Source organism: Dermacentor silvarum, chromosome 10, assembly GCF_013339745.2.
Source record: "Dermacentor silvarum isolate Dsil-2018 chromosome 10, BIME_Dsil_1.4, whole genome shotgun sequence".
NCBI classification, from domain to species: Eukaryota; Metazoa; Arthropoda; class Arachnida; order Ixodida; family Ixodidae; genus Dermacentor; species Dermacentor silvarum.
This window is the reverse complement of record NC_051163.1, coordinates 64,931,860-64,941,515: the sequence shown is the minus strand read 5'-3', so window position 1 is coordinate 64,941,515 and position 9,656 is coordinate 64,931,860. Positions and strand designations below refer to the sequence as shown.

The following is a 9,656-nucleotide window of genomic DNA, read 5'->3' as shown; positions in this document are numbered from 1 at the left end:
GTTGATAACGCGAGCGGACCGTCGCTCTGACCACTGACAAAGCGCGATAAGTGCGAAAAGGCATTATGACATTAAAGGCATCGCTACAAAATACCGGCCCGATAGAATCTATGCATAGAGAAAGAAATGCAACAAGAGGGGACACTGGGCAAAAACTGGCAACAGGAAACACGTCACCATACGTCACGCTATACTTTTGACACCGAACGTTAGCTGCCGCGAGCATCGAAAAAAAAAAGTGAACTTAAGTTAACAGGCATTGATTTATTTTTTAAATTCTTTGCCGCGAGAACTAAAACGTTTTGCGTATAAGTGAACTTAAGCTTTGCGACTTATTTTCCTTGCCTTACCTAGCCACAGGTCAATGACGCGCCAGATAGATGCGTCATCCGCCAGACACTACCCCGAAGCCAGCGAGTGCGGCCGCGCGCGCGTTTGAGCGCTCGCCCCGGCGACCCGTCTGTCCCCCCTTTTATTGCGATAGCAATTATATGGACACTTCAACCGGATTTCTGCCGTCAGCGTCGCCGTCGCCGTCAGGTTCCGTATAGATAAAATCTTCGCCGCGCGCCGTATGCCCGAGCGGAAGCGTGCGGGGACGCGCGCTATCACGGAGAATCTCCCACGCGCAAGCAAGGAAGCGGGAAGCCAGCGCCGGAGGGAGCGGGGGGGGGGGGGGCGCACTTTTACTCTGCCAACAACCGCGCTCGTCGCTCGCCCGCACCGTCTCTTATCTCCACACGGCTCTGACCTTTATGCACTGTGCATTCGCCGCTCAGTTTCTGTTGAAGCGATAGACCGCACGTACCTTCGCCCGCTGCAGCGTATATGCGCCTGCTGCCAGCGTTTTGACAGTCGTTGTCTGAGGTCATTCAGTGTGATCTATTCATGTTTGTTTGTGCGCGCTCACACCAAGCTTGTTCATTCAGTTAGTAATAGTCGGACCACATTTTCCAACGCACGCTACACTTGTAATGCTGCCCGGATCGGCAGTGCAGCGCTACAGGTGTGTCCCTTCGCACGCGCTGCCCACGGGAAGCGCTTCTCATCAACACCACCGTTTTACACGCGCCTTCTCGTTTTCATCGAGTCTCTCTTCATGTCGGTCTACTTACGCCGCAGCACACCTGCTTACTTAATCAGCTCATGTTTACTACAATTCATATTGCTACCAAAGCCGCTCACCTTACTTCGTATGACATTGCTGTGTTGCTATCGCATTCATTGCTTCGCCCTTAGGGCGAAACTGTGACATTTTTTTAAAAAGGTAGCCTGGTTTCGTGGGCTTCCGGCGTATTCTTGAGTTCCTTCTGCACTGGAACAAAACACCACTGCACTATTGGACTACGGCAAGGTGAGAAATCTTGTTTCACAGTCTACGACGCAATTAAAGAATAAAGAATAAAGAATTAGGCTTACGGCACGGGACCGAGACTTAGGACGCAGTTAGCGAAAAACAGCTCGGCCATCCTGGCGCAGTTAATTTGAGTAAATGAATCGTGTTGAGACATATTTCCGACGCTTCCTAGGTTTATTTCGGTTTTTGAGCCAGACTGGCCGCACAGGGCGCCGTGTCGCAGTTAGCGAGAACTCGGCGTGGTGCTTAGTCTAGTGCATCTTGCTAGGAGAAGTTTGTGCCGCTTTGTTTGGCGCCAGACATTACCCCAGAAAGTAACGAAATTACTTTTCAGTACTTTTGAGGCACGCTGGCCGCACAGCGCACTGTGACGCAGTTAGCGATAAGCAGCTCGGCCGTGGTGATAAAGTTAGTTTGGCGTGTAATGAATCTTAGAGGGACAAGTCTGTGACGTTTTATTGCGATAGCAATTATATGGACACTTCTACCGGATTTATGCCGCCGCCGTCGCCGTAGCCGTGAGGTTCCGTATAGATTTCAAGGGCGATAAAATCGTTGCGGCCGGCGCGCCGTATGCGCGAGCGAAAGCGCGCGGGGGACGCGCGCTATCACGGAGGGCGAACCCCTTCCCCCCCCTTCCCCCCCCCCCCCCCCCCGCGCTCTATCACGGAGAGCGAACGCTCGGCGGAAAGCAAACGTGACCGTCGCGCGAAAGACCGTGGGGGTATGGGAGGGAGGCGGGGCGGCGCTGTGCTCCGGCACCAAAGGCGTATCTTGCCACTCAATCTCCCACGCGAAAGCAACAAAGCGGGAAGAGGGGGGGATGGGGGGGGGGGGCAGCTTCTCCTCTGCCAACAACTTCTCTTTGCGCTTTGTTTTTGTGGCTCTGCAACAACATATACCTTCTTTCGGTACTCACGCCCGTTGTAAACGCGATGGGCAATTAACAAGAGTGATAACATGGGGTGTGCTGCTGGCGCCGGCAGAAAGCGCGAAAGATAACGCCGACGAACATATCAGAAACTTGCAATTCGAAAATTCCGTCTTCTAAAGGACTGAAAAAAGGCATTGCACCCACGCATTTGTCTTGAGTGCCGCCTGTTGCGTCCGTCTCTATGTATGTAGCGTACCGTTGCGTCGCCCGAGGCCAAGTTTTGGAAAGGCGAAGTCGCCCGTGTATTTGTGCTGCCAAAGTGCAGGAAATAATACCCGGAAATGGGGGAACGCTTGGAAATCAGATCTTTTCATATTTTGTGGTATTGTTTGGGATGAGTCGGGTATTTTCTACGCCATGTATGTAAAAGCGAATTGCTTTTGTTTGTAATGCCGCCCATTCACCGCTTTCGCACGTTTCGCCTCTACCCGCAGTATTTCTATGTCTAAATACCAAAATGACACATGCTTGTAACATGCTGTTACGTGCTTGTAAATGTAACATGCTTGTAATTTACTTTTTTTCAGCTGTTGCCGTCCGGTGGAGAGAGAGAGGAGGGAAAACTTTATTTTCGTCAGATGCAGAGTTATTTAAATTACTGGGTTTCTTCTGCTAGGCGGCGTGAGGTGGCCGTAAGCCCTTGACTTTCGGCGACCTCCAAAGCCCAGTTGACGGTCCGCAGCTGGACCACGGGATCCGAGCTGGACACCGCCACCTCCCAGTCTGAAGTGTTATGAAGCTCGAGTTCCGCCCTAGGTTTCAGCCCGGGGCAGTCGCTCATTATATGTGTCAAGTCCGCTTTATAGGCGTCGCAGTTCTTGCATTTAGGTGAGAAGCAGCCCGGATATATTAGTGAATATTTGTAAGGGTTGGCAAATGAGCCAGTCTGCAACTGTCTCCAGGTCACCTGTTGCAGTTTATTCAGTGATTTATGCGGAGGGGGGTATTTTTGTCTACCTTCGCGGTAGTGCATAGTAATTTCATGGAATGTCACCATGCGATCCCTCGCTGAACCCAGGTCGAGGCCTTCCACCGCCCGGCTGACGAAACCTCGAGCATAATTGTGGGCAGCCTCATTTCCTGGGTGCGAGGAATGTGCTGGGACCCAGATGATTTGAATCTGGCGATCAGGCGGTGGATATTTGTTTAGAATTTGCATGGCCGGTTTGTGGATTTTGCCACTGGCAAAGTTTCTAACTGCGGTTTTGGAATCGCTAAAAATGATTGCCGCGGTGGTGCCACTTATAGCCAGAGCTATAGCTGCCTCTTCTGCTTCCTCTGCATGCATGCAACAAATTGTTGCTGCGGAGTGGGCCTGACCTTGATTGTTGACTATGCCTATAGAGAAGGCATCTCGACTTGGGTATTCCGCAACGTCGACGTGGACTATATCCTGCAGACCCGAGTAGTGTTTATGTAGAGCTTTAGCTCTTGCTCTCCTTCTGTCCTTGTGATGTTCAGGATGCATGTTTTTTGGTATTGGGTCTATCCTTAAATTTCTGTGGTATATTAGGGGAAGTTTACATATTGAGGTGTGTGTGGATCCGTATCGGATCCCCAGGTCCTCCAGTATGTGTCTTCCTACTTGAGTTTTGGATAGCCTCTCCAGTTGGGCTAGCTTGTGTGCCTCGACCAGCTCCTCTAGGGGATTGTGAATTCCCAATTCAAGGAGCTTCTCATTAGCCGTGTATCTAGGGAGGTGAAGGGCTGATTTGTATGACTGTCTAATTAGGCAATCGATTTTCTTCTTTTCAGCCGGGTAGAGGTGCAGGTAAGGAAGGGAATATACTATGCGGCTCAGGACGAAGGCTTGGACAAGTTGCCTGAGATCCGCTTCCTTCATGCCTTTATGCTTGTTTGCTATTCGTCTAATTAGCCTGTTTGTTTGGCTAACGCATCCTAAGATTTTGCTCAGGGTGAATGCGTTCTTTCCGTTGTTTTGTACGTGCATCCCCAGAATTCTAAGGGTCTGCACCTCTTGTACGTACGTGCCATCTACCATCACCTTGATGTCCGGGTGAGGTGTCTTTGCTCGTGGTTGAGCCCTTATAATCAGAAGTTCTGACTTTTGGGGGGAGCATGACAGGCCTATTTGATTCGCATGATATGACACTTGATCTGCTCCTGCTTGTAGTGTTTCCTCGATCTCACTATCACTTCCGGTATTAACCCAGAGGGTGATATCGTCAGCGTATAGTGAGTGTCTCAAACCAGGGATTGTGCTAAGTGCGGTAGCTAGCGGTATAAGAGAGATGTTAAATAGTAAAGGGGATAGTACTGATCCCTGTGGAGTTCCTTTGCTGCCAAGTTGCAATATGGAAGATGCGACGGAGCCTAGCTGGAGTTCGGCAGTCCTGTCGGAGAGGAAGGCTTTGATATAGTTGTATGTCTTGCGTCCGACATTGAGTTTCTCCAATGCAAGCATGATTGCCTCATGATTAATGTTGACAAAGGCTTTTGTTAGATCTAGGGCTAAGACAGCTCTAGTTGTTTTCCTGTGAATAGGGTGTAAGACCTCTTCTGAGAGTCTTAGCATGATGTCTTGGGTTGATAGATTTCCTCTAAAGCCTATCATGGTGTGCGGGAAGTAATTATTGTCATCCATGTGGCTCTGTAGCCTGTTTAGAATTACGTGCTCGAGCACTTTGCCTAAACAGGAGGTGAGAGATATGGGCCTGAGGTTCTGCAAGTCAAGCTTCTTTCCCGGTTTCGGGATGAAGACTATCTTTGCATGCCTCCAGGATGAGGGGAGTTCCCCTCTTTCCCAACATTCGTTGAAATATTTAGTAATTGCTTCGATCGAGGCATCGTCTAAGTTTCTTAGTGATTTGTTTGTAACCGCGTCCGCGCCTGGAGCCGAGGAGGTCCGAAGTCTTTGAAGCGCTGCTCGCACTTCAGACTCTTGGATTTCCTCGTCCAGTTTGTGGTTCGGGGCTCCCAAGTAGCTCGATAGAGAGACTTTGTTTGATGTGTCTAGGTACCTCTGTCTGAGTTGCTCGACGAGTTCTTTATCTGTGAGCGCATGGTTATGCACTAGTCTAATGATGTTTTTACTGTGCGCTATTTTGCTGGTCGCGGGATCCGTCCGGTGAGCTTCATACAGGAACCTTACCTGTTGGGGTCACAACGTTGGATGAACGCACAAAAAGCGCGGAACGAGCTTTTATATAGAGCAAAATAAATATTTCCTCATTGCACAAAAGGTCTTGCATCTACTTTCTGAAATTGCACGTGACACAAATTCGATGGGACTTTACGAGATCGTTCGCAATCATTTTTACGAAACAATAAACCGATTCTGCACGAAGAGCAAAAACAAAAAAACAAAAAAAGGAGGGGGAGGGGGCGCAGCCGGCGTGCTAGCTTGCGTTCAAAATACGCGCGCCCAAAACCGAAACCGGAAGTGATTCACGCCAACCGCTTGGCACGCTGCAGTCAATTCGGACGCTGGGCCCTGTGGGAGTGTCCCCTTTTGTTGAATTCCTTTCTTTATGATCTATGTCTCAGCTGGACTAGTTGCGTTGTGCACCGCGTACGATGTGAAACCGATTTCTTTTAGCGACCACTGTTTGGTTATTGCCGATTTTGGCAGAGGGCAGGCGAAAACACGTTTAAATTGGAACCTCTGGAAATTTAATGTGAAGCTCCTGGAGAACGAAAAGTTCGTTATAGTAGGGACGGATGAACTGGACTAGCTACGCGCTGCGCAGTCAACAAATCTAGCTGCCGAATGGGAGGAATTTAAGCAAAGAGTTAAAATAGCTGCCATCGAAAGAGGTAGCGTCCTCAAGTATAAGCAGAACCAAATTGAACGAGAGCTTCGCGAGCAGCTTGAATATTTTACTTGCATGGAAAACATCCAGCCTGGTGTTTTTAAGGAAATGAGAGACGTGAAGAGCCAACTGGAGCAAATTAACGCCGAGAAGTATAAGGCCGTGATAATACGGACAAGAGCAGAAAAATTATGGCTAGGCGAAAGACCAACGAAGCGGGCGTTGTCTGATGAAAGGAGATATGCGTGCCAGAAAGAAATCAGTCAAATAGCTAGTGTCAACGATATGACGTCGTATAGGAAGGTGATCATGCGCGTGATAGCTGATCATTTTACTGAGCTGCTTGGACAACAAAGGAACATTATGGAAGGGTTCCGGGAGAGATTCTTACTGTTTATGCCGAAGCTGGACGACGACGTTAAAGCACGTTTGGAAGAGCAGATTACGGGAAGTCGAGGATGCAATCGGCGACTTGACGCTGGGCAAAGCGCCCGGGCCCGATGGCCTTGGGGCCGCCTTCTACAAAGCTTTTAAATGTAGGGTTGCTCCCTTGTTGCTTAATGTTTTCGCTGAAGCTTATGACAGCAAGCGAGTTCCGCTGTCTTTCAGAAGATCACACGTTGTGCTGATACCCAAAAGTGATGACCCGGAAAAAACGTCTCTCTGTGGGTTCTTATCGTCCGATCAGCCTCACTAACGTTGACTATAAAATACTTATGAAGGTATTAGCCAAAATACTCTAGGGGGTTATTACAAAGCTGGTAGCGCCACATCAGACTTGTGGTATTAAAGGCCGCAGCATAGCAACAAACATACACGTAGCACGAAGTGTGCTTGAATTTGTGACGCTTTAGGCGAACGCGTGGCAATGATGCAGCTCGACCTGGCAAAAGCTTTTGACCGTGTCTCGCACGAGGTTTTATTCGGCATTCTAGAACACTCAAATGTTGTCCATGTAATACTAGAAGGCGTAAGAATGGCGTACACGGACTGCACCACGCGTATTAAAGTCAACGGTGGCCTTACGGAGAGCGTGAACGTTCGCTCCTCAGTGAGGCAAGGATGCCCTTTGTCACCTTTGCTGTTCACACTTTATCTCGAACCGCTCTGTTTGGCCATTGACCACAGTGAAGCTATTACGGGCTTCAGGCTGCAGACAGCACACGTCAAGATTTTGGCTTACGCAGATGATGTTGCCGTATTCTGCTCGGACAGTGAGAGCATCAAACAAGCCACTAATATCGTTTGTGACTTTTGTGACTGCACCGGTGCCCAAGTAAACTGGGATAAGAGTTACGGGTTTTGGCATGGCGACTGGAATGTCACGCCAGAGAATTTCTCTCGGTTACGTTGGTCGACAATTCCAACGCGTTACCTAGGCGTGCCACTTTGATTCTTATCGTGAGCCAGAAGCGTACTGGTCTGACCAGGCGCAATGCACGAAAGGAAAGTCTACTGCGTGGCAAGGCAGGCAATTGTCTATTTTTTTCACGGGCCACTGTCTGCAACATTTTTCTAATTTCGAAAATCTGGTATGTGATGAATGTGTTATGTGCATCCCGAATTAGCATACAAAAACTCCACCGTGTTTTTGCTGTTTTTATTTGGGCGTCCACCTGGGAGCGGATTAGCCGAACGAATTTGTTTCGCCCTGTCAAGAAAGGAGAGCTTGGTCTTGTTCATTTGTTTTTGAGACAGGTTGTGTCACGATTTGTGTATTTACGGGATCAAAAACACCAGTTCCTCCGCACTGTCATGCAAATGAGGCTGCGGCGACTACTCCCGGAGCTTATAGTGTCGTCGCGTGAAATGATTAACGGTTCTGTAACCGGGTACCTACGCGAGGTGGTTCTCTCGTTCAGGTTGCTGAACGCACGATTTCCTTTAGAGTATTTATTTAATGTTAGGAAGAAAAAAACTATATAAGGACCTAGTGGAAAACATGCTCCCAGAGCCCTTGTACCGTATCCCACATTGTGGAGGCCCAGGACAGGATGTGCTCAAACGAGTAAAGAAAATGCCTATACAACCATCAGTTAAAACCTTCTTCTTTCAGTTGCACACGAACACACTCGCTGTTAAAACCTGGCTTAAAGATAAAGGCATCTTTGTACCCTGGACTACTGACTGCTCCTTATGCAAGAAACCAGAAACGATCGAGCACGCATTTCTAGATTGTTGGGACCCAGTCTTTCACTGGGATGTGCTTCAGCGCACATTAAAGAAACAATTACCCCTTGACTCATATGGCATTCGTTTCTTGCTGGTAGACGTATCCGAGGATATTCCGTACGAACTTAATCATGGTCCTGGGACTCCACGCCTTGTGGAAAACGAGAATGGAATATCGGCAGGCTGATAAAAATGTACGCCCTGTTCGCGAACATTTTATTGAAAGTGTTGTGCGTGTGCGAGATGTGTATCGCGCTCTAGCCGATCAACCAGACTGGATCTCTGTATTTGATGTGTTGGCATGTATAAAAAGATTTTAATCCCGCGGTAGCCAAAGTCTGGCTGCCACGTTTTATTCCCTGTAACGTGTTATTTCGGCAATAAAAAAATCATGGTGTAACGGTCAGCACTCTGGACTCTGAATCCAGCAATCCGAGTTCTAATCTCGGTGAGACCTCGTTTCGTTTTTTGGTTTTTCACAGCGGGCACTGTGTTCATTGATCAGCAGCCCCGCTGTATCAACGCATCCCGTCTCCGGCGTGGTCTAGTGGATAGGATACCTGGCTTTCACCCAGGAGGCCCGGATTCGATTCCCGGCGTCGGAAGAGTGCGGGGTCATCTTGTAACGGTTAGCACTCTGGACTCTGAATCCAGCAATCCGAGTTCTAATCTCGGTGAGACCTCGTTTCGTTTTTTGGTTTTTCACAGCGCGCACTGTGTTCAGTGAGCAGCAGCCCCGCTGCATCAGCGTATCCCGTCTCCGGCGTGGTCTAGTGGCTAGGATACCTGGCTTTCACCCAGGAGGCCCGGGTTCGATTCCCGGCGTCGGAAGAGTGCGGTCTCATGGTGTAACGGTTAGCACTGTGGACTCTGGATCCAGCAATCTGAGTTCAAATCTCGGTGAGACCTCGTTTCGTTTTTTTAATTTTTCACAGCGCGCACTGTGTTCAGTGAGCAGCAGCCCCGCTGCATCAGCGTATCCCGTCTCCGGCGTGGTCTAGTGGCTAGGATACCTGGCTTTCACCCAGGAGGCCCGGGTTCGATTCCCGGCGTTGGAAGAGTGCGGTCTCCTGGTGTAACGGTTAGCACTCTGGACTCTGAATCCAGCAATACGAGTTCAAATCTCGGTGAGACCTCGTTTCGTTTTTTGGTTTTTTCAAAGCGCGTACTGTGTTCAGTGAGCAGCAGCCCCGCTGCATCAACGTATCCCGTCTCCGGCGTGGTCTAGTGGCTAGGATACCTGGCTTTCACCCAGGAGGCCCGGGTTCGATTCCCGGCGTTGGAAGAGTGCGGTCTCCTGGTGTAACGGTTAGCACTCTGGACTCTGAATCCAGCAATCCGAATTCAAATCTCGGTGAGACCTCGCTGCGCTTTTTGGTTTTTCGCAGCGCGCACTGTGTTCAGTGAGCAGCAGCTCCGC

At 49.4% G+C, this 9,656-nt stretch overlaps 4 non-coding genes across 4 annotated transcripts; all 4 read left to right on the top strand.

Moving 5' to 3' along the window:
* Nucleotides 1-8,769: 8,769 nt before the first annotated feature.
* Nucleotides 8,770-8,841, top strand: Trnae-uuc (transfer RNA glutamic acid (anticodon UUC)). The gene has a single exon. It is a non-coding gene; the product is annotated as a tRNA-Glu (tRNA).
* A 154-nt stretch (nucleotides 8,842-8,995) lies between these two features.
* Nucleotides 8,996-9,067, top strand: Trnae-uuc (transfer RNA glutamic acid (anticodon UUC)). The gene has a single exon. It is a non-coding gene; the product is annotated as a tRNA-Glu (tRNA).
* Nucleotides 9,068-9,222: 155 nt separating this feature from the next.
* On the top strand, nucleotides 9,223-9,294 carry Trnae-uuc (transfer RNA glutamic acid (anticodon UUC)). The gene has a single exon. It is a non-coding gene; the product is annotated as a tRNA-Glu (tRNA).
* Nucleotides 9,295-9,449: 155 nt separating this feature from the next.
* Nucleotides 9,450-9,521, top strand: Trnae-uuc (transfer RNA glutamic acid (anticodon UUC)). Its single transcript has one exon. It is a non-coding gene; the product is annotated as a tRNA-Glu (tRNA).
* The last annotated feature ends 135 nt before the right edge of the window (nucleotides 9,522-9,656 follow it).